Consider the following 26,084-nt stretch of genomic DNA (forward strand, 5'->3'; position numbering starts at 1 on the left):
GAACTGTGTATACGTGGAAAATCAAGGGGACTTTGGAAATTGAAATAATTGCCACCTGCATGTGAAAAACATGCGCGACGCATAACGAAAAGGATGATTTCTCCCTCTCTCTCGATCTCTGATTGTCCTCTTCAACTTTCCCAGTTTTCTATGAACCCTCTCTCATAGGTAACTTTCTTCAAAACCCTTCACTTTCTCCGTGGTCTTCTTCAGGGTACAGACTTCAGCCATGGTATCCTCATCGTCAGCAGTTCCATTTCTATTCACAGAAACCAACTCAACAATTCTTCCAAACCCATCAAAGTTCTTATCCCCTCATCTTATCTCTTCACCACTTCCTACAAATTCATTCTTCCAAAACTTCACTCTGGAAAATGGTGATCAACCTGAATTCATACATCCACGTCTCATCCAATCTTCACAAACATCTCTTTCATCTTCCATCTCGTGTTCCGACTCCATCTTTCATCTACCAAAAATTTGTTCCTAATATTACAATATCATCTCATTGCAATACAAAGAAGAATCATGTCATTTCTTCTTACTATGATCTTAGTGTTACACTGGATTATCCACCTAATCTTCAGTTCTTTCTCGTTAGAGGTAGTCCCTATGCTACATGTCATGTTTCTAGTAAAACTCTAATTTGTATCTCAACAGATCATGGCATTCACTCTGTTTCGCCAAGTAATTCGCATACAAAGCACACCATTATATTAAACTAGACAACGGTCAGACATGGCTGTTTTATTCATCAACACGTATCAATCTAATGAAGAGTGGTAGTCGTCTCACTTTTGATGAGTTTTGTGGTGTTGTCAGGCTTGCAATTTTGCCTGACCCACGTTTCGAAACCATACTTGATCGCTTCAGTTCTTGTTATCATGTTTCTGGTGATGCTGCTTTTAGTAGACCCTTTTGTTTGGAGTATAAATGGGAGACAAAAGGCCTGAGAAATTTGTTGATTCTTGCACATTATCATCTGATGAGTGTAATGTTGAGGTTTTAGATAAGTTGATATATGAAAGTTGTGAACACATAAATGTCGATGGCATCCACGTGTTCACAAACAATAATCGCAGTGTACATAAAATCATTATGGGGAATAAAGTGGATGTAAAACGTCATAAATACAATAACTCATCGACTCGGAGCCTTCGGGCTCGTCCTTGTATAGTCATGAGAATGTAATTTAGCTATCCTTATGAGCATGATGCATGGTGTCACAGAGCATAATGACAAAAGTAGAAAGTAAAGTGCTGAAATATAAATGAGACAATGATTTACGTGGTTCAGCACTAAGGCATACGTTCACGAGGTTGGGGTTTCACTATGTATTTGGAATTACAAGGGTAGTCAAAATGACTTTGTGTGAATCACGAAGATAGAGGGGAAATAGATCTCATACTTACTCTTCCCATTTCTCTCTCCTATTCTCTTCCTCTCAATCGGTCGACCCCTTCTCTCTTAGTAGAGACGGGTATTTATAGGGATGATACATGGGGTCTACTATTAGAGACAGTTGCAACCTTATCTTCTCGATCTTTGTGCTGATCCCACTGGTATCTTCGTTCTCGACCGAAGGCTCCATTGGTTCTGTATGGTTACGAAGGGTCACCTCCTTTTCTTCCACAAGTCTGCTGACACGTACCCTATGCCTATGGTATTTAATGCGGGTGGTTGGGGAGGTCCGCATGCGTCAGACAGATGTCTGATGTCCCTGTCACATCTTCGTCAGTGGAGCTAATCTTCGCCGTTGATCTTGGATCTGCCTCGAGATGGGATAAAACATATTTTTGGGTGCTCTTCAGTACTTCGTGGTAGCTCGTTCCTTCAGTGCTCCCTGATTCTGCGCCATTGGATCATTGTGATGACGAACAGATATAGGCGATAGAGGTCCCCTGAGTGTTGGGACGTGGCATCATATCTTGATGTCTCACTGTTGCGTGTCTTCCACGTGTACTCCCTTTAACACGTGGCGGATGATGAATAATGTGTATACAATTTGCCCCCTTTCTCTAAGCTTGAAGTTGGTCAAAGTTTGGAGAAAATTCACCTTCACATTCATCTCTCCTCATTAACTTCTCCTTATCCTTGGCGCATGTTCCCACTATTGGCATTAACTTCCTCTTGATTCGTGGGACGGTTTTACCTTGTTATAAATATGAGAGAAGTTGTAAATTCAATAAATTTTTATTCTTCTTCATTCCTTGTCAGTTCATAACTTTCCATTCTACCTGGATCTTCATTCTCTCCTCAAGTTCTTCTCTTTTGTTCTTTAGCTCTTAACTGCTGCTGCTCCTGATTCTTTCTGTCAAAACTTCGACCCATTCTGACAAGATTCTCTGAGTTAATCCATTGTCACTGTTCTTCAATAGTCTCGATCATGTCCACTTCTGATTGTCCAAACCGCCTTTTATTCAGGTATGGTGTTCATCATCTTGTTCTGGATTTGAGTTGATATTCATCTTTCTGCTGTTGTATCTAGGTTTTTGCGATGAAGAAAAAAATATACGAAAGTATATATACTTTCCCCTGTTCTTTATCGCAAAAACTTATGGCTTCTCTGCTGGTTGTTGAAGCTTATTTTTGACAGTTACGACCGAATTAGGGTTTCTCGTTTCTGTTAGTCTATTTGTCTTTGTGCCCCTATCAATATTTCGGATGATCTGTGAAAGTTTGCAAAATCTAGATTTTTTTTGATTATTTTCTTTATCTGATCTTTGTGGTACTTATTTTGCCCCTCGTAGGTATGTCTGATCGTCATCAGGTCCCTTAACAAACTCCGCCATCGAGCCCCTACAGGTCTTCACATAGAAGTCCTGCTATATCTCCGCCGAAGGGTGGTCCATCTAAGTATACCCAACCAGATCTACGAGCACAGAAATTTTCGTCATCTTCGGGTCCAAGGGTTGCTATTACGAAGAAAGGGGATCCACCGAAGGGGTCTCGGTATGCGGTTAACCGTCCTGTGGCTCATCCCTCTTCCCAACGTGTTGAGCCAAGAAATGTGCAGCACTCTTCTCCCCGCCGATCCGAACCACTGAATGTTTAACCTCTTCGAACCATACCTGTTCAAGCCACGATGCCTCCTTCGGGGTCTAAAGCTTCGCAATCTACTGCTCCGGTGAAAGAATCTTTTGCTAAAGTTGCAGCACCGATGGGGGACCCTCCCAGGAATCCACCGGTCAAAAGGAAAGGTTCGGATATAAGTCCTTCTAGGACGAAGAAGCCATCGTTGAGTAAACCCGTCAGCCCTGATACTGCCCCGGTCATACGAAGCATTTCGGTGGGAAAGAAAAAGGTTACTTTCAAGAATGTTGCTATCGAAGTATTCAAGGCAAAGCATGACCTCGAGTTCATTGATACTAAGTTCTATGCACCATACGATGATCTTACCTATGATATGATCGTGAACTATAAGTACGATGACCATCATTTGTTGACTATTGTGGGGGCTTTAGAAGCGGGTTTGATGATGCCCTTGTATAAGTCGGGGGATTCCTTTTATTATAATGTTCTGGCCGAACGCGAAGGTTCTACTCATAATACTCATTGCCGCTCGGTAATGCAGCTAAGTGGGAATTATCTTCGTACTTTGAAGGAGTGTTATCTTCGAAGCAAGGGTGAGATGATGATGACCCTATATGCTCCCGATCCTGCTGAGAGAGATTTGTATACTCTGGCAAATTTTAACACTTCTTTTGGAGATTACGTCAACAGTAGAAATCGCAAGCCATGGAGTGTAGGTCTTTGTATGATTCCTGCTTCTCATGGTGAAGTTCGTCTTTTAAGTGAAGTGAGTGATTCGAAGATTCGCTACGTTCCTGGTACCGAAGGGACTTCACAACAGAAGCTTTTTCCCAATCGTGAAAAGCTTAAGCGTGACCATGATTATGAATGGCATTCCACAGTCATCGAAGTTGTTGGTCCTTGGGCTTATGGATGGGTGCCTGGTCCGCATGGATGGCGTCATGTTGCTGGTAGTCAGCCTTGTGATAGCGCTCCAGCTCGCTACGGTGACTTCTGCCCCTGGCGGTTGAATTTCGATGGTATGAACTTTGATTATGTTGTTGACGCTGCTGATGAAGACGAAAGCTCTGATGTTGTCCTTCCTTCGAGGGGTAATGCCGCTGCCAAGATATGGTCCCTTATGTTTCCCCTTTTCTTCTTAGGTTAAGGTAACTCGACGCATGGAGAAAATAGTTGTTGTACTGACATGTTGAGTGTTATATCTTTAGGCAAAGAAGAAAAAGAAGATAGGCGAGGTTCAGTCTTCCACTGCCCCTGCGTAGGAAACAGACATTCATGATGAGGTTAACAGCCCCGTAAATGACGAGGATCTCGAGGATGAAGAAGATGTTTCCGATGATGAGGAACGAACAAATACCTCTCCTCCTAATCATGAGAAGGATAAAAATACCGATGGTGGCGCCAACGAAGGGGCGAATTCCCCTGATGGCACTGGTGGGGATAGAGTTATGTCTGACACTCCTATGAATGATCCCCCTATTGGATCGGTCCAAGATCAGGGGAATGAGGATGCTGATCTTCAGCCAACAAACCCTACTCCGGAATTTTCTTTTGGTAAAATTCATTCCGCTGGGGGTCCAATGGATATTAACGCTTCCATGGGGCTAGCTGAGGAGTTTTCTTTGGTTTCGCCAAATGATGAATTGGATGTTCTAGGGGGCGAAGGTGAGAAGCCGCTGGTGGGGGAGTAACTGAGGCTGGTGGCGAAAAATCAGCTGGGCCGGTGGTGAAAGGGAAGCTGGTCAGGAGGAAAACTTACGCGTTGAGGGCGATGAGACTCGTGATAACGAGGAGGCCAGGGCCAAGAAGATTTCCCATGGTCAAGAGGATGTGGCTGACATTGAAACTTCCGCTGGTGCATCTTCAGAGGATTTTGATAGAGCCATGATGCAGGACGGTGATGATGCCACACTGGATTGGTTGATGAGGAAAAATCTGATGTTTGTGCCGAACCCTGCCCCGGTGATACCTGGCGAGAAAAACTCCGATGTCTTTACCCGCCAAAGGATGCAGTTGTCATCTCCCGATGAGGTTGCCGAAAGTTGGGAGAAAGATTTGGAAGCTACTTCTACCAGCTTACTGGTCGATCCCCCTTCTTCCATTGCTGGCATGATGGCTATCGCCGAAGGGTACCAGTATGGTTATCCCCAACAGCGTGTCCTTGAAGTAAGTCATCGTTGATTCCTTCTTTTACTGCTGACATACCTCTTTATTGACAGTTATTATTTGTTCGTGATCATTGCAGATAATGAGGAGTAAGCATTGCAACCACACTTTGTACCTATTCTTCAAGGTGAAGGCCCTCAAGCAGGAGGCAAAGCTTCGTCATAGGGAAGAAGAGTTGAATGCCGCTGAAGTGCTTATTTCTACTAGGGATAAGGAGATATTGGAACTGAAGAACCGTCTGAAGGGGAAGGAGCAGCTTGGAGCCGAAGAGGAAAAACTTCGTGTTGATCTTGCATTGGTTCGTAGTGAGTTGGAGAAGTCCCGTAACGATGGTTCGTCTTCTAAAGGTTTATTCTCTTTTTCTACTCTCCCCTTCATCTCTCTCTTTCGTCTCCTTAGCGCGCTGTCTGAGTCTCCCCGCTCTATCTTTAGCGAGTGATGTCAGAGAGTTAACATGGCTTCGAAGTGAGAGGACTCGTCAAGCTTCTCGAATTCAGGAATTAGTAACGAAGATTAAAGGTGAAGCTGAGAAGTGGAATGCCCGAGCTGATGAACATCACGAACTGTCAGCACGACATCGAGAAAGGCGGGAACAGATGGTCGATATGCAGAATAAATTTAACTCTGACCGCCGCTTATTTAACGGTGCTTTATTGTGGACTCGGGAAAATCTTCCTGAGGCCCATGAGAATATTTCTCGCTTGGAAGCTAAGGTAGCATACTTGGAAGAAGAATTGCATCAAGATCGATCCTCCCACGATCCTGAAGTCCATGACTATATACAACGACTTGTTCGGGAGAGGGATGATGCCAGAGCTGAGGCTTTTTCCCTTAGTAATGCTTTGACCGCTTCTCGGGTCGATGTTGCTCGTTTAGTGGATTCTGAGAAGGATCTTGAAGTTAATATGTACATGCTTTCTAAGGGTATAGAAAAAATGAATAACGAAGTTGATCATCTTCGTCATTTAGACTCCATGAAGCAGGTAGAGTTGGATGAGTGTCAGTTTGCTCTTACTACTCTTCAGTTGGATTATAAGAAAATTTCAGAGGAGTATGATTTTCTTGACGAAGCTCGGGACGCTGTAGTTAATGAATATGAGATAGCTTCGGCTAGAGTCGAAGGTATACATATATTGGGTTGTGAGTGGTTCTGTGACTCTAGACTTCTAACCCATTTGTGTTTCCTTTTTCAGAGCTCGAGGGACAGCTTAACCTTGCAAATGAGAAGCTTGAAAAGGCTCAATCTTCCCTAGTGTACCAGGAGGGTCAAACCAAGTATTTCGAAGGGCTGGCTGGATCTAGGGATGTTGCGGCGAAGGAAGCATCCCAAGAGGTGGCCCGCTTGTCATCTCTGTTGTCGCAATCCGAGCTCAAAGCTACTGTGATTACTCGTAAGGCTCGTTGTCAACTGGCCGAGGAGATTAACAAGACTTTAACCAAGATCGAACAGATTCTTTTACAGGAATATAATATTGTTAAGAAGTATCCTCGTCGTCCTATGCCTGAGCCTTTGGCTAGCTCCTCAGGTCCTTCTTCGGGGGAAGTGTTCCTTCGTCTCAACCGAAGAATCCTGCTGATAGCCGAGCCTTCCAAGGGGAAGTAAGCTTCTGTATTTGTTATATAAAGTTGATCTTTGTTGATTACTTGGCTTTGGGCCATTTTTTGTGCATCTTGTTTTACTTTTGTTTCTTAATTTCCCGAGCTTGTAATCAACTTTTCTGGAATGGATCATCGTTTATTTGGATATGTACAACTCTGCTTTACCTGCATCCTTAATTTATTTGAATTTTAGGCAACGAGTAAGTAAATATTCAAAATTAGATAATAAAAAGTGTTTGAAGGCAGTAACGAAGGTATGACCTTTGTTATTGACTTTGGACCTGTCACCCCGCTGGCTAACCCTTGGCCATAGGATCACCAAATGGTGGGGGTTGATGCAGCGTTCCCGGATATGTGATGCGTTATTAAAAATATTTACAGGCACCCATTCCGCTGAACCGCTGCCTTGTTGCATGTTTGGGTATCTCTTTCTGCTAGAATCCTTCCCCATGGTCGTACACTTATAGACGTTGATATGGGAGTCCCGAGAGATTGTATATTGATACTTCCCCAATAGAGTTATTTTGCAAAAAAATTCGTTTAATTGATTAGGTGAGGTCTCCTATTCCTCGTCCAGAGATAGAAACACGTCGAGCAGGTATGCTGTCTTCTTCTTCTTCTGGTACTCTTCACGCAGGTGCAGAACTGCGTTGCCTTACGGATAGTATGGCTTGAGGTACTTAGCGTTCCATGGGTGTCTGAGGACTTCTCCTTTCAGATTACGCAGGTAGTAAAATCCATTCCCGGCAATGTCATGTATTATAAACGGTCCTCCCCATGATGGTGCTAACTTGCCCCACTTTTTCTCTCGCTGGTATTGTGGTATGGTTCTTAGCACATACTGTCCTTCTAAGAAGTTCCTAAGCTTAACTTTCTTGTTGTATTCTCTGGCTAGCCTTCGTTGGTAGTGTTCCATCCTTTGTAGTGATGTCTATCTTCTTTCTTCTAGATCATCGAGCCTTTCCAGCATCATATATGTTGTGAGGTTCTCTCCCAGGATTCGATCTTTGTAGTTGGCATGGGGATTTCTGTCGGGATGACTGCTTCGGCTCCGTACGTGAGGAGGAATGGTGATTCACCTGTGGAGAACCTTCGTGTTGTTCGGTATGCCCATAGAACGTTGTGTAATTGTTCGCACCATCGCCCTTTATGTTCGTCCAACTGCTTTTTGAGAATAAAACCAAGAGTCTTGTTTGTAGCCTCGGCCTGGCCGTTACTCTGGGGGTAGATGGGGGTTGATTTGTTCTTCCTGATTTTGAAAGTATCGAAGAGCATATCTATGTTTTTCCCTTGTAATTGCTTTCCATTGTCCGAGACAATTTCTGCGGGAATGCCAAACCTGCAAATGATGTTCTGAAAGATGAATGTGAATACATCCACGTCTCGGATTCTAGCTAGGGCTTTGGCCTCCACCCACTTGCTGAAGTAGTCTGTGGCTACAATCAAGAATCACTGACCCTTCGATCAGGGGGCCTACTATGTCTATACCCCATTTTGAAAATGGCCAAAGACTATCTACAGAATTCAGCTTTGTCGCGGGAGCGTGAATCTTCTTAGCAAACCGCTGGCATTCTTCGCATCTCCTAGACATCCTAGCAGCATCTCGGATCATTTGTGGCCAATAGTATCCCTGCATTTTCGGTTTATCCGTCAGTGATCTCATCCCGCTGTGGTTACCTGCGTCCCCATAATGGATATCCTTCAAAATACGATGCCCCTCCTCTATGGATAGACATCGTAGCAGTGGTCCGAGAAAGGATTTCTTGTACAATACTCCATCACGAAGATCGTATCTCCCTGCCTTTGATTGTATCTTTCTGGCTTGCTTCAATTCCGTTGGTAGCGTACCTTCTTCCAGATAAAGGTGAATCTCGGTTCTCCAGTCTTCTTCGTTGCTGAAGTCCTCGTCTTCGTTTGCCCTCGTCATGATGTCGTCTTCGATGAAGTCCTCAGCAATGTCCTCCCCCACATCGTCGTCCCCAATGTCCTCCCCTACGTCGTCTTCACGATTTGTAGCGAAGGACTGTTGTGGGGTGATCGAAGGTTCATACACTCTTGTTATTTTTATGGCTTTAACATTCTCATCTTTCAGCATGGATGATATGTATTCTAAGGCGTCGGCATGCCTGAGATCTTTTCTGCGTAGGTGTCGGAATTTGATGCTTGGTATCTGTGAGGCTAAGGTTTGGACCAAAGCCATGTATGCGGAGAGGGTGTCATCGTAGACATTGTATTATAGCCCTATCTGTCGTATGACTAGTTGTGAATCACTTGTCAGGCGTACATCGGTTATTTCCATTTCTATTATTAAACACAGAGCATGTACTACAGCTTCGTATTCTACGATGTTGTTGGTATGCCCCTTGAATTACAACCTTAATTTGTGCACGATCCTTTCTCCTGTAAGGGTGGTGATTACGATGCCTATGCCCGCACCTTCTCTATTTATTGATCCGTACACGAAGACCTCCCATCGTCTTTGGTTTGAGGGCTCGAGAATGTCGACTGGGTCTTTTCCTTCGTCTGCTTCTGGTATGCCCCTTACTTCCTCGTTGTTGTCCAGAGGTATATCTGCAAGGAAGTCCGCCAAGACTTGTGATTTTTGGGAGTGTTGGATTTCGTGGATAATGTTGAACTGATCTAGGTGAGTGTTCCACTTTGCTATCCTTCCTACTTTCCCACCGTTCTTGAGAACATCCTCCAACGGTGCTTTGCATGGAACACGAATATAGTGAGTCAAAAAATAAGTCCTTAGCTTTTGAGTAGCCCACACTAGCGCCAAGATGAGCTGCTCGATCTTCGTATAATTTCTTTCTGCCGTGTTGAGTGTCTTGCTGACGTAATAAATTGGCTGCTCTATCTTCTTGTTCGTCTTGACCAATACTGCGCTGACCGCATCCTCTGTCGCTGCTATGTAATAGGGCCAAAACCTCATCGGGATTGGGTTTTTGCAGGATCGGGATCGTCTCAAGATATTCTTTGATCTTTTGGAAAGCTTCTTCGCATTCTGCGGTCCATTCAAACTTGCTTCCCTTTTTGAGGATGTTGAAGAAATATTTGCATTTGTCCGATGACCTGGCGATGAACCTGCCCAAAGCCGCTAGGGATCCGTTGAGATTTTGGACTTCTTTCAGGTTCTTCGGGGATGGCATCTCCATGATGGCCTGGATCTTGGCTGGATCTACTTCAATGCCCCTCTTCGTTACTAAGTATCCGAGGAACTTTCCTAAGGTAACGCCGAATGTGCATTTTTCTGGGTTTACTTTCATGATGTGCTTCCTCATTGCTTCAAAGATATTCCTCAGGTCCTGATGGTGGTCCTTGCGCAACTTACTTTTGACAAGCATATCACCAACATAGACTTCTAGGGTGTTCCCGATCCAAGGCTTGAAGATAGCAGCAACCATCCTATGGTATGTTTCCCTTGCATTTCTAAGTCCGAAGGGCATCCTTGTGTAACAATAGAGGTTGTGCGGGTTGTAGAATGTTGTGTGTTGTTGATCTTCTTCTGCAAAGGGCCACTTGGTTGTAGCCAGAATATCCATCCATGAATGACAATTCTTCATATCCTTCGACGGCTTCCACCAGTTGATCGATGCTTGTGAGCAGGTAACTATCCTTCAGACACGCCTTATTGAGGTTGGTGAAGTCGATACATATTCTTACTCCTCCATTATTCTTTGGCACTATGACCATGTTCGATATCCATGTTGGGTATTTGACCTCCTTGATGAATCCTGCTTCTAACAATTTGCGGAGCTCCTTCTCAATTGCTTGGTGGTACTCTGGTGCTACCTTTCTTACTTTTTGCCTGAAGGGGGGCGTTCCTGGCTTTATGCGAAGTTTGTGCTAAATTATCTTCGGATCAATCCCTGGCATGTCCCCTAACTTCCACGCGAAGACATCCGCATATTCCCTGAGTAATTTGATTAGAGCAATCTCTCTTTCTTTATCCATTAGAGTTCATATTCTGATCATCTTCGGATTTTCTTCGGTCCCTATATTCATCTCCTTAACGGGTTCCACAGGTGTGAACGTAGGATTCGGTTCCCCTAGGAGAGGGACATTCTTTAATTGCTATTTGGTAAGCTCTTCAGCTTCCTTAGCTATCGAAGTACTTGCCTCAGCGTTTAGAACGATGCTATCCTTCGTCAGACTCCTTCCAGAAATTTCTTCGAGATAAAGATCATTTGCCTTCTCCTTCGCAGTCTCTTTGTTTCGGGCTCTTCGGGATTTCCGCTGCTCATCTTGTTCGTTATTGAGCTGATTTTGTAAAGCCTGGCATTCCCGAGCGGTGACCTGATCTCCCTTTATTTCCATTACCCCTTCGGGTGTTGGAAATCTAAGGTACTGATGATAGGTCGCTTCCACTCCCTTGAGCTTGTGCACCTATATTCGGCCAATTATGGCAGTATAGGGGGAAGGAGTGTCCACTACACTGAATCGAGTATCAACTTTCATTGGTCCTACGTCCACTTGCAAAACAATGTCTCCCAACGGCTTTGTAGGTGCCCCATTGAATCCGTAGATGGTATAATACGAAGACATCAGGTGTTCATCGTTAAGCTCCATTTGCTTGAATGTTTCATAGAATAAAACGTAAACTGAACTCCCTCCATAAATGAGGATCTTCTTGATATTGCACCCTGCCACTGGTAAGGTAAGGACCAAGGGGTCGCTGTGATCTTCCATATATTCCTCGATGTCTTCTGCATCGAAGGTCATAGGCGCGTGCATCCATTGATCGTGTTTGTCCACTTCTACCCCATCGATATTGTATAATTCACATTAGTCTTCAATTTGTTTTCTTAACCTTTTACCTATCTGTGTTGTTAGCGAGGGTCATGTAGCTTCGGAACATGAGATGGTGTTGAGTGTTCGGTTTTCCTCTGGCAGTTGAACTTGCTTGCTTCGCTTGGTCCTATCTTCGTTATTTGCCTTCTGTATGTACTGCTTGAGGTCACCTGCGTCAATCAGCTTTTGAATCATTATCTTGAGATTTTTGCATTTCTCGGTCTGGTGGCCGTTGAAACAGTGATATTCGCAATAATCTCTTGATTTCTCGGACCTAGGGATGCTTCCCTTTGGACCATGGCCACTCAAGGTTTTCCCTGCCTTTGATCTCCCTCAGGATGCGGGTGTAGTTTGTGTTAAGCTTCGTGAAGACTTGATCTTCGAATTTACGATCGTCACGTCGACGGTCGTCCCTTCGTCCTCTTTTATCATCATTAGGACGTTCAGCTGAACCGCCCCTCTTTGATTCGCTGGCTTGTTCTACGGAATTAGTCCGATGATATCTTTAAGCTTGGGCCCTAGGGTTCTCCCGCTGGATCTCTTCTAGCCTGGCGTGCTTTTCAATGATTACTCGAAGGTCTCCTTCTGTCTTAGAAACACTTCCATGAATCTCCACAAATAATGGGTTCATTCTATCCAGTCCCCATTTGTAACGTTTGATGCTGACCACTGGATCTACATTTCCTATGGCTTGACAAATCATGTGCCACCTGTCGGTATACTCCCTGATCGTCTCTTTGTAAGCGGTTGCCAGTGAGAATAGATTATCCATTCCTGCGTTGACAGCCTTGTTGTACATGTAAGTTTCTAAGAACTTCTCAGCGAGATGGACATAGGAGTTGATGGAGTTGGGCGGTAGGTTGTCAAACCAAGATAGTGCTGATCCCTTTAGACTTGAAGGAAAATACCTGCAGAGGACTGCATCGTCTTGTTCCCATCGGGCTAAGATACGATTGTAATAACGAAGGTGTGCGGCGGGATCGCTGGACCCATCGTAACATTCGAATGTTGGACCCATCTGAGGGATAATTGCTTTGGCCAAGTGCGGGGTCAGTGGTGTGGTGTTTGCTTCTCTCATAACCTCTTCTAGTCTTCCCCCTTCTTGCCTGGCTTTTAGTTGTTTGATCTCCGCCATCATTTCAGCACGAAGGTCCTCCATTGCACGACGGTGATCATCGTTGGTTGCGTTTCGCTTTGGTCTCTGATCTTCGTTGTCAAAATAGTCCGAGTCTTCTGGGACGTAATCTGGATTGCTGGATCTGTTTCCTCTGGTTATTCTTCGGTTCAATGGCTCGGGATTTGCTGCATTCGTCACGACCATTCTTCGGTCATGATTCGGCTCAGGTGCTTTAGAGTTGGCTTCGTGCAAAGCTTCGTTGTGTTGGTGAGTTGATCTTAAGCTTTGGGCGATCTTATCTCTAAGTTCTTGGTTTTCTCGGGCCAGTAATGCCACTTCCTCTGCGTACACCTTTTGATTCTTCTTCAACTCCTCAAGCTTTGCCATCAGCAGGGGGAATGCTTTGATCCTTGGTTTGGGGTACTGAGCCGTCCCTGCCCCCCAGGGGCAATGGTATGATCTTCATCAACCGTTTGGATTAGGGGGATGGGAGGTTTGGTGCTCACTAACTGTAATTCCACGTGTGGGGGTAAGGGTTTGTTTCTTGTCAGCAACAGCTGGGTTGTTGGTAGAGTTTGGTTCTGCTCATTCGTTGGCGGCATCCCGAAGGCCGGCTGTGGTATTGATGACTCCGAAAATCCTTCCCGTTGCTCAAGGGTGCAGGCAGCTGCTGCGGCTTTCACTGCATCGGATTTAGCTGCATCTGCTCTAGCTGCATCTGCTCTTGCTGCCTCTGCTCTTGCTGCATCGGCTTTTACTGCTACTGCTCTGAGAGCCGCCGCTGCTACATCATTGGTATTTGACGGTGAGGTGATTTCCTCAGTGTCTGGCTTTTGTTTTGTCGTTTTCGTTTTTTCACCCTTTTGCTTGCTGCGTGTCATGACTGGCGTTGTCCTGGGTGTTTCTTTGGATGATACTTTAGCCTTTCCTGCATCCTTCGTGTTTTCCATCTTCGCTTTCTTTGCCTGCACATGTAAAACATCATCGAAAATCCAATATCCATGGGGATCCTGTTAGTAAAGTTAATCAAGCGTGTAGGCCAAAAGCATGGCTCGATCGAAAGTTTCCAAGAGATCGAGAACTAAGATGAAGATTTGGAGAGATCCAATACTTGAAAACATAGATCGACTCATGGATCTGAGAAATTCTTTGAAGGGAAGTGCAGAGTGATCGGCTTTAAATATGAAAAAATCGGAAATCTCTGAAAAGAACTAAGGTCTTTAAGTTTTAGACACGGTAGATATGAAACATTCTAAAGAAAACACAGATCCGTAAGATTCGTCTTAAGGAAACATAGAAAACTCTAGAAAGTGTGGAAATCTGTGGGTTTTGTGTCTTGAAAGCATAGATAACTTTTAAGAAAAGTATAAACTCTACATGAAAATTGGTTTTAAGTTATAAATGGATGATAAGATTTGAACCATATGTAGAAAATTAGTTTTGGAAGATTGGTTTTGAAGATTAACTTAAATCCGAACACTATCATCCAGAGGATAGCATGGGGAGCCACAAAAAAAAAAACAAGTAAAATCACAGGATAAGATAAATATTTTACCGGGACAGAGTCCCTGTTTCTAACGCCAGATTGTGAACACATAAATATCGATGGCATCCACGTGTTCACAAACAATAATCGCAGTGTACATAAAATCATTATGGGGAATAAAGTGGATGTAAAAAGACATAAATACAATGACTCATCGACTTGGAACCTTCGGGCTCGTCCTTGTCTAGTCATGAGAATGTAATTTAGCTATCCTTATGAGCACGATGCATGGTGTCAAAGAGCATAATGACAAAAGTAGAAAGTAAAGTGCTGAAATATAAATGAGACAATGATTTACGTGGTTCAGCACTAAGGCCTACGTCCACGGGGTTGGGGTTTCACTATGTATTTGGAATTACAAGGATAGTCAAAATGACTTTGTGTGAATCACGAAGATAGGGTAAATAGATCTCATACTTACTCTTCCTATTTCTCTCTCCTATTCTCTTCCTCTCAATCGGCCGACCCCTTCTCTCTTAGTAGAGAGGGGTATTTATAGGGATGATACATGGGATCCACTATTAGAGACAGTGGAACCTTATCTTATTGATCTTTGTGCTGATCCCACTGGTATCTTCGTTCTCGACCGAAGGCTCCATCGGTTTTGTATGGTTACGAAGGGTCACCTCCTTTTCTTCCACAAGTCTGCTGACACGTACCCTATGCCTATGGTATTTAATGCGGGTGGTTGGGGCGGTCCGCACGCGTCAGACAGATGTCTGATGCCCCTGTCACATCTTCGTCAGTGGAGCTAATCTTCGCCGTTGATCTTGGATCTGCCTCGAGATGGGATAAAGCAGATCTTTGGGTGCTCTTCAGTACTTCGCGATAGCTCGTTCCTTCAGTGCTCCATGATTCTACGCCATTGGATCATTGTGATGACAAACATATATAAGCGATAGAGGTCCCCTGGGTGTTGGGACGTGGCATCATATCTTGATGTCTCACTGTTGCGTGTCTTCCACATGTACTCCCTTTAACACGTGGCGGATGATGAATAATGTGTATACAAAAGTAAGGACGGTAATCTTATAGGTGTTGTTTGGGGATTCGTGGGTGTTGAAAATCAATCATATTCCTGTTTCTTGGCATTCGATTAGAGGTGTTGACAGCGAAGCCATACCGGAACTTGTATCTGCCCTAATCACTGATGTTGAAGGTTTGAATTCTAAAGCTACAACTACTGATTCTTCTTACTTTTATGGCAAGTTGATTGCTAGAGCTGCTAGATTAGCATTGATTACGGAAGAAATTTGTTTACTGCATGTCATTCCAGAAGTTGTCGAGTTCTTGAAAGATTCAACTGAGCCCTGGTTAGATGGGAAATTTGATGGGAATGGTTTTCTCTTTGATCCCAAATGGGGTGGAATTGTTTGTAAAAAATGTTCAGTTGATTCGAAGGAAGATTTTGGGTTTGGAGTTTACAATAATAACCATTACCATCTTGGTCATTTTCTTTATACCATAGCTGTACTTGCTAGACTTGATCCATCTTGGGGAGAAAAGTACAGGCCACAAGCCTACTCTTTAATGGCGGATTTTATAAATTTCAATACAAAAGTGAATCCACATTATCCAAGATTGAGAAATTTTGATTTGGGGAAGTTGCATTCGTGGGCAGGTGGATTGACCGAATTTGCTGATGGGAGGAACCAACAGAGTACTAGTGAAGCTGCAAATGCTTATTATTCAGTTGCATTATTGGGTTTAAGCTACGGGGGATATGGAATTAGTTTCTATTAGTTCTTTTGGTCATATATAACTAATATATATGTAAGTTGAACAAATCAAATGCGGAAGCGGGTTATTAGTTCGTACCTTGTAATCGCTTCAAATGAGGATGACGTCGAACCAACAGATCACTTGCGTTTCACGTTCTTGAACCTCCAAACTCGGCGGTGAGTAGGTGCCACAAAAATGAGCACAAACTATATTTCCACAAACTAACAAACTATATTTCCACAAACTAAATACCGTATAGAACTTCTACTTCTTCTCCAAAGTACACAAAGGAATTTTAGTGATTCTACAACTAATGTTTGAATATTAGAAGACTTTGCTAGCTAACTTGAATGCTCACTTAGAACTCTCTAGATAAATCTCCATACTTGGTTTATCTCTTGCTAAACTCACTACTACTTCTAATTGTTGTTTCAACAAATGAAACTAGAAGCCTATTTATACTCAAACTTCAAGCATCCTCTCTTGGTAAGTGTCAAGGAAGAACCAAACACTTGGAGCAAGTACTAACACTTGTTAGCATGGAGATAAACACATGGAGTAAGTGATTAAACACTTGTTATCATCGTGCAAACACATGGTGGCAAGAAACAAGACACATGTTTCACCATGGCTTGGTTAGCTGGAGAAGGATTTTTCCTTTGATAAAGTCAAGCATATGACTTTACTCATCCACCCAAGATGGACTTTGGGCATGAACATACACAATGGGTGCCCATATTTCCAACATCTCCTACTCACACGTAGTGTGTGTAACGCCAGCATGCTTCCCAATCCAAGTCCTAAGAGAAAAATGTTCATAGTAAATAGTTTGTGCGACCGCCGAGATACCTTCATTTTGGGAGATCCATACTAGAACCTCATTACGAGTCAGCATGGATACATCAACCCTTCACAAAGAATGTTCGTATCTCATTACCTCAGATAATTTGACTACACTTGACAAAATACTCTTAATCCCTCTAGCAAGCAGTATTGCACCCATGTACATTTTATCAATTGTACTCATGATTTTCGACAGATAAAAAACGTTGGCCATCTATGAGTCACAACTCATGGTGTATCATCAAATTTTCTTCCAAGAAATTCATATCGTTCCAATTCAACTTAACAGCTTTCCTAGACATGTATCATCATACGGGAAGTTGCATCGTATTAGAAAACATGCTAAAGTAGCATCATTAAGTATCCTATTCATGACATAAACTCAAGTCAAAGGGGTAAATGAATTGGATATTAATCCAGTGGCTCACACAGCAATGAAGCATGGAATCATTCATCGCTCTCACAATCGGTCACATACATCACAAAGTGTATGCTATGGCGTTTCTCCCACTCAAATGGGCATGTCCAACATAAAAATCATACGCCATACAGATCTTAGTCTAGTCGCCATTTAAGCGCCTAACTTGACTTTCTGTTCTAACAGTCATTCACATAGTAACTGTTCAGAAAATCACATCTGGCTGTATAACAGGCTTCATTAAATGGTGGTTACATTTAAAGATCGATCTCTTTGTAAGATCTCATCTTAAACATATTAAGGCGACTTCTAGTTGTATAGAAAAGTTTTCCATTAAAAGCACGTGGTTTTCCGAAAAACATATATTCCGGAAAACGTCTCTTCTTTGTCTCATCTTGCTCGCTATTCTAAGCGCCAAGGCGAATCACCTGTGTGAGTAGGCCGATTCTTGCCTGCTGACAACTTTAATATCCGTGTACACATCAAAAGTATATGATTTCTATAAAAACATATTCATTTAAGAAAACATTAATACTTATAATAATAATGTCATTATCACATGTTCTACATATCAAATCCCGTTTAATCCCATGTTCTCTACGTGAGATTGAAAAGCAATTTTCGGAATGGGCTTAGTCAAAGGGTCAGCCAACATTCGATTTGTGGAGATATGTCTAAGAACAAACTTTCTTCGTGCAACCATATCGCGTATAAAGTGGAATCTCCTACCAATGTGTTTGGTTTTTCCATGGTATTTGGGATCTTTCACATATACTAGAGCTGATGTGCTATCACTGTGAAGCAACACCGCTTCTTTTGCGTGTTCCGAGACACCGAGTCTCTTAAGAAATCTCCTCAACCAGACAGCTTCTTGGACGGCTGTCGCAAATGCAACATACTTTGCTTCCATTGTAGACAGAGCAATACACTTTTGTTTCTGACTACACCAAGTGACTGCACCACCTCCAAGTTTAAAGACGTATCCTGAAGTGAATTTAAACTCATCTCTATCGTTGATCCAATCGGCATCGCTAAATCCTCTGAGTCTAATGTCTTCACCATGGTAAAAAATAGGGAGATTAGCAGTCCTTTTAAGATAATGAAATATCCTTTTAACTGCTTTCCAATGATCTGGTCCAGGGTTACTTTGGTAACGACTTACCATCCCTACTGCACAACTGATGTCGGGTCTAGTACACAACATAGTGTACATAAGACTCCCAACCGCAGATGCATATGGTACGTTGGACATGTATTTCTTTTCTTCTTCATTCTTAGGGCATTGGTCGTTACTTAGGACACATGCTTTGTCCATAGGAGTGTCAATGGGTTTGCAATCATGCATTCGAAAGCGCTCAAGTATCTTTTTTATGTAAGTCTCTTGAGACAAACTAAGAGTCTTTCTTGAGCGGTCTCGCGTGATCTTAACACCTAATACATAATTAGCTTCACCCATGTCCGTCATTTCAAAATTAGAGGACAACCACTTCTTAGTGGCGGCAATTCCTTCTAGATCATTACCCGCTAATAGAATGTCATCGACATATAAGGCTAGGATAAGAATGCTTTCCTGGGATCATTTTATGTACACACAATGGTCTTCCTCAATCATTTCATAACCAGCAGAGGTGATAGATTGATGGAAACGCATATACCATTGTCTAGACAATTGTTTAAGGCCATAAATGGAACGTTTGAGACGGCAAACTTTGCGCTCTTGTCCTTTGACCTCAAAACCCGTCGGTTGAGACATGTAAATCTCTTCATATAGTTCCCCGTTAAGGAATGCAGTTTTAACATCCATCTGGAACAATTCTAAATCCAAATATGCAACAATAGCAAGGACGAGGCGAATTGAGGAAAACCGTACCACAGGAGAGAAGGTTTCTTCATAGTCAATACCCTCTTGTTGAGTATATCCTTTTGCTACTAGACGAGCTTTGTATTTTTCGATTGAACCATCCGCCTTGCGTTTAATTTTAAATACCCATTTGTTTCCAATGGCATTTCACCCAGGTGGAAGATCAACCAACTCCAAAACGTCATTCTTATCCATTGATTTAATTTCCTCTTGCATTGCAAAAATCCATTTATTGCAATCAACTGAAGAGATGGCTTCTCTAAAAGAAGTAGGCTCATCTTCAATACTTGCAGCATACATTAATATTCCCCATTCAATCTCAAAGTGACGACGGGGTACTTTTCCACGCTCACTTCTGTGTGGTTCAAAAACTCGTGTCTCTAGCGGTTCACTCCCACTAGGATGTAGACCACTCCCACTATCTTCAGCGATTATAGGTTGGGAAACTAATTCTCTACCTTCGCTCGAAGATGGTAAGATATCTTCACTCTCTTCTATTTCAAAGAGTTCCAAGTTTTTTTTAATGTTACTGCTTCTAGGAAAATCATTTTCAATGAAAACAATATCTCTGGACTCTATCTCAGTCATCCCTCCACTTTGATGTTCACCATACATCACATATCCTTTTGAGCAATCAGAATATCTTATAAAGACAAGCTTTCTTGCTCTAGGACCTAGCTTTCCATACACATGAGAAGCGTTGTGAACATAACCCGCTGAACCCCATGGGCGCAAATTACCTAAATTAGGTTTTTCGCCTTTCCAAAGTTCATATGGCGTAGAAGAAACCGATTGAGTTGGGACACGGTTCAAAATGTAGGCCGCAGTCATAATAGAATCCCCCCAGAAATATATTTGGAGGTTGGCTTGCGCCTTCATTGATCTAACCATATCTAATAATGTCCTATTCCTTCTCTCTGCAACACCATTTTGTTGCGGAGTATTTGGAATAGTAAGCTGTCTAGTTATTCCCTTAGTCTCACAAAATTCCCTGAACATATCGGATAAATATTAGCGTCCACGGTCAGTACGGAGAGTCTTCAAACTCTTCCCAGTTTGATTCTCAACTTCTGCAACAAAGCACTTGAAATAATCCAAGGCTTCGTAGCTTTGAGAAATCAAATATACATAACCAAATCGCGTATAATCATCAATAAATGTGAGAAAATAAGAATAACCATGTCTATCTTTAACATTCATAGGTCCACAAATATCAGAATGTACCAGCTCAAGAGGTTGAGCAGCACGTTTGGCCTTACCAAAAGGTTTTGTAAAAGCTTGTCCTTCTAGACAAGGTTCACATATGGGTAAGGAAACTTTAGCGAGTGAGCCAAGATGGCCTTCTCGAGCTAACCGAGTCATCTTATCTTGCCCGATATGTCCTGGTCTAGCATGCCAAGTCACACAGTCACTAACACTACTACTACTAGCATCATACACTAAAGTCTCAGAAGAAATAAAATCAAACAAGTCTAATTTAAAGAAATTATTACATAAATAACCATGTCCAAACAAAGTACCATAAAAGAAGATGTCCAACCTACCGTCTTCTATTTTAAAAGAGTACCTTAAACTAAGAAGTGAAATAACTGAAAGTAGATTATGATGAATTCCAGGTACGTATAAGACATCGTGAAGTGTTAAAATGCGTCCAGAGCGCATAGAGAGCTGGTACGTGCCAATTACCATAACATCCTCACATGTTCCATTGCCCATATAGACTCTATATGTACCACGTGAAATACGTCGATAATCTACGAACCCCGCTCGATCTCGATCTACATGTTTTGTTGCTCCCGTATCTACAATCCACTCAGGGAGAGAGTGAGAAACCATTACATGTGAACACACAGATGTGTAAACAGAGTTAAATGAACAAAGTTTCTTTTTCGGCTCAGTGCACTCACGGCCAAAGTGTCCTTTGTTTCCACAGTTATAGCATTTCATCTTAGATTTGTCTCTTTTTCCAGCACGTTTTCCACGACGGCGCTTAGCTGGTTTTTCTGCCTTTTCAGCATCCCTTTGGCTATTTTTCTTGCGCTTCCCTTGTGGTTTGATCTCACCTTGAGCATACAAGGTAGCCACACGTGTCGCCTCTTAGCGCTCAGCTTCAAGCTCAACGTGTCGAGAGATGTCAGATAAATTCTTGATGTTTTCATTATGAGTCAGAATTTGCTTCATATGCACCCAAGAATCAGTCAATGACCTTATCACAGCTAAAACTTGTTGTTCATCACTTAGAACATTCCCAGCAGATTTCAACTCACGAATCATTGACGACATCCTTCTTATATGTTCTGTCATTGAATGCTTGGGATCCTTTCGGTAGACCTCAAATTTCAGCACTAAGCTGCGAAGTCTAGTGGTGGACGTACCACGAAAGTCAAATTTTAGTTGGTCCCACATTTGCTTGGCAGTAAGAAAATCCTCATATTCTCCAATAATATCATTGTGCATGCTACTCAACATAGTGTGGCGTGCACTACGATCTTTCTTAACCAAGTTTTGTAGGCTTCAAGATCACGACGGTGTTGGGAAGTATGACCCTCTGCGGGTCGGACCATTTCATTTGTTAGGAGTTCCATTTTTCCTCCTTCATCCAACAAGTATCGGATTTTTCTATGCCACGCATCATAGTTCTTCCCATCAAGTTTGTCACCCTTATTGAGATCAGCAATCACATTGTTGCTAGCCATTTCTACACGTTTGTTGCACAAAGTTGGACATTATTATTATGTGTACACTCACTATATTGTCTCAAAATCTAATTGATAAAATCATATCTACACACAAATTCGAGATCGAAAATTTCGCTAGGCTCATAATCATCACCCAAATATGCATTTTAATATAACCTCTAAAGCACATAACTTAAGCCGATAAAACCACTTAAAATCAACCAACATATGATGATTAGTTATCTATCAACAGAGATAAATAAGCTACAAAGTACATCATGTGGAAAACGGACACGAAATCAAGAGTTTCTTGCTACTAATTTTCAAAATATCTCGCTCACGAATTATTTTCAACTAATGAAAATAAAGCAAAAATATGCACTGTTTCGGAAACATATATTATTGAAATTATTTTCAACTAATGAAAATAAATCAAGTAAATTATTTTTCAACTAATGAAAAAAAAAAAAAATAAGCCCCGTTTCAGAAGAAAAAAAAATCCACTTTTAGATTTTTCTAAAATTCTGAAAATACACAGAGTAATATATATTTTCGCAAACACATACACTAAGTATTTTTGTTGAGCAAGACACTAATGATATTAAATTAAACAACATGATTCAACAAATTAATCATATTTAAAAAAACTAATATCATGCATGTTGTATTTATATGAAGTTAATTAAATCAACCACAAAGGTGATGATTCCACATAATTAATTTAAGGTCGTAGTCCTTTCGACCAGAGGCCATTTAGTCCATGATCCATTGGATGGTCGGTGTGAGGCCAGAAATTGGAACACATTGAATCACAAAGGTGATGGCTAAATTAGGTCATAGTCCTTTCAGGGAATGGTCGTTTAGTCCATGGTTCAAACAATAACGAAAACGCATAAAAGGCTCTGATACCAATGTTGGTCATATATAACTAATATATATGTAAGTTGAACAAATCAAATGCGGAAGCGGGTTATTAGTTCGTACCTTGTAATCGCTCCAAATGAGGATGACGTCGAACCAACGGATCACTTGCGTTTCACGTTCTTGAACCTCCAAACTCGGCGGTGAGTAGGTGCCACAAAAATGAGCACAAACTATATTTCCACAAACTAAATACCGTATAGAACTTCTACTTCTTCTCCAAAGGACACATAGTGATTCTACAACTAATGTTTGAATACTAGAAGACTTTGCTAGCTAACTTGAATGCTCACTTAGAACTCTCTAGATAAATCTCCATACTTGGTTTATCTCTTGCTAAACTCACTACTACTTCTAATTGTTGTTTCAACAAATGAAACTAGAAGCCTATTTATACTCAAACTTCAAGCATCCTCTCTTGGCAAGTGTCAAGGAAGAACCAAACACCTGGAGCAAGTACTAACACTTGTTAGCATGGAGATAAACACATGGAGTAAGTGATTAAACACTTGTTATCATCATACAAACACATGGTGGCAAGAAACAAGACACATGTTTCAGCATGGTTTGGTAACTTTGGTTAGTTGGAGAAGGATTTTTCCTTGATAAAGTCAAGCATATGACTTTACTCTTCCATCCAAGATGGACTTTGGGCATGCACATACACAATGGGTGCCCATATTTCCAACAAGTTCGACAATAGCTGCAATGGAGATTCAAGCAGCACAAACCTGGTGGCATGTCAAGGAAGGAAGTGGAAAACAATATGAACATGAGTTTAGTAAACAGAATAGAGTTGTGGGTGTTTTATGGGCTAATAAGAGAGATAGTGGACTATGGTTTGCTCCACCTGATTGGAGAGAATGTAGAGTGGGAATTCAAGTGCTTCCGTTGTCGCCGATTACTGAGATTTTGTTTTCTGATTTAGTATTTGTAAGGGAATTGGTTAAGTGGGTTTCGCCTGCCTTGGCAACAGAAAATTGGAAAGGATTTGCGTATGCACTTGAAGGACTGTATAATAAGGAGAGTGCACAAAAGATACGAAGCTTAGAGAAATATGACGACGGAAACTCCCGCACGAATTCGCTATGGTGGATTCACAGTAGAAAGTGGAGGATGATGTAGGGATGTTGAACTGGAGGCTGAATGGTACCTTGTTCAGCATTATAGTCACTGATGAATCGGTACACTTTTCTTGGAAATTCTGGGAGATCTAAAACTATAGTCACTGATGAATCGGTACACTTTTCTTGGAAATTCGGGCAGATCTAAAACTATTATGTTTCATCTTAGCAATTGGGTCATGCTTTTGTTCTTTGATCTTCTTGTCTACTTTTATGATCTCTGTGTTTTACTTACATTAAAGCCTCAAACGTTCAAAAAGAAATTATGATTTTTAACGTGTTCTCTTCTAAGTGTTCTGTTGGTGCTGAACTGATAAGAAGACCATTAACAACCACCATGGAATTTCTTACCTTGGGTCGGCATTGTGGATTTGTGCAGTGATTGAGTCTTGAACATTCGGGTCATGCCCTCATGCCCCTTGACACTTATTCAATTTCCACATGAAGTTTCTTGTATATTCAGTTTTGTTCCCTTGGTATGAATACTGCAAAGGATATTATTATACACTTTAACACCTATCTGAATGTATGATCTGCTGAATATACCGCAAGTTAAAAAGTTCCGGCAGCAATATCCCAAGTGATTCTGCTCTTGATAGCGAGACCGATGAGTTGACCAATGAATACATCTTATTCACTAACTTAGCCTGTTTCAGGTGTTGAATTTGTACAAGCTCTCAGAGAAGCTCTCCAAACGAGCATCAGTTCTGCACCAAGAGATGTTAGTTCACTTAATGTATTTTTCTATTTTAGTCAATAGATGCATTTTATATGTCTTTATTTAGGCTATCTTCTGGCATCAATTGGACTCAGCAGTGTGGTTTATTGAATCAGAGGGGCCCGATGATCAATCCTCACAGTTCCTCTATTTTCATCAATTCAGGTTCCAACCCATTTGACCTCACCAAAGATTCTTGTAAGTTAGCTCGAATAAAGATATTTAGTTGGAGATCATGCAACTTAATTGTACGTCCCTTATAAACACGAAAGAAATACTTGTTATTCAAGGAATACATAGATAGTTATGTTGGCTTTTAATACATGTTATTCAAGGAGTACATAGATAGTTATGTTGGCTTTTAAACTGGTGATGCTTCGCCAACTATGCAGAAAGCAATATTAATGATCAATTTTAGGATCTTTTTCCTTTTTCACTTTTTTGGCTTGGAGTTGTGTAGCTACATGTTCAACATCTGGGGAGATGAGATCCATTTCGGGATATCTTTCCTTTTTCACTTTTTTGGCCCTGGGAGAAGCTGTGAAGCCTCATCATCTACGCCGGGGTAAGCGGGGTTGATTTTAGGATGCTTTTCCTTTTTCATTTCTCTGACTCGGGGAGAGGCTGGGGCTGCTGCATGTCTGGCACTAGGGGAAATGGGATCAATTTTAAGATGCTTTTTCTTTTTCAGTTCTCTGGCTCGCGGAGAGGCTGGTGGAGCGGCATGTTCAGCAGACGGGGAGATTGGATTGAGTTTAGGACGCTTTTTGTTTTTCATTTCTCTGGCTCGGGGAGAGGCTGGTGGAGCGGCTTGTTCAGCACTGGGGGAGACCGGATTGAATTTAGGGTGCTTTTTCTTTTTCATTTCTCTGGCTCGTTGAGCTGCATGTTCAGCAGTAGGGGAGATGGGATTGAATTTCGGATGCTTTTTCTTTTTCAGTTTTCCTGATGGATGATAAGGAAATTGTGGAGCCGTGGGTTCAATACTGGGGGCGACAACTGCAGGAGCCTGTGGAGCCTTTTTTTTTTTTACTCGGTCAATAAAATAGAATAAAAAAGCGAAACTGTACAGGGTTCAGGCTAATTTAGCGCTAAGCCAAAAGGCCGCACGCCAAAACAACCTAAAAACGATAGTAAACCTCTCCAGGCCATTCAACAGATTGAATAAAACCTGGCCTACCCTCATAAAACTCATAATGATCCTCAGCCAACAAACATGCTTGTTTGGCCGAGGCATCTGCTGAAAAATTAGCCTCTCTGAAGCTATGAACATAGCTAATATTGGTGTAAAAAGACTTCGCTATTTGCCATCTCTGCATTAGTTGCCACGGTAACTCTCCTTTTTGAAGGGCAAAGATGCAACTCATCGAGTCTGATCTGATACATAAGTTCTTCACATTCCATCCTTGAGCCACAACAGCACCATAGATAACCGCACAAACTTCAGCATAGAAGTTCGTCTGCCAACCTAGTCCAACGCATAAAACACCCAAGACTGACGAGTTGGTATCACGGAAAACAACGCCTGAACCAGCTTGGCCCGG

At 42.0% G+C, this 26,084-nt stretch overlaps 1 pseudogene; it reads left to right on the top strand.

Annotated features, from left to right (window-relative positions):
• Positions 1–229: 229 nt before the first annotated feature.
• Positions 230–23,823, top strand: LOC113295867 (annotated as a pseudogene).
• The last annotated feature ends 2,261 nt before the right edge of the window (positions 23,824–26,084 follow it).

Source organism: Papaver somniferum, chromosome 7 (genome assembly GCF_003573695.1).
Source record: "Papaver somniferum cultivar HN1 chromosome 7, ASM357369v1, whole genome shotgun sequence".
NCBI lineage: Eukaryota > Viridiplantae > Streptophyta > Magnoliopsida > Ranunculales > Papaveraceae > Papaver > Papaver somniferum.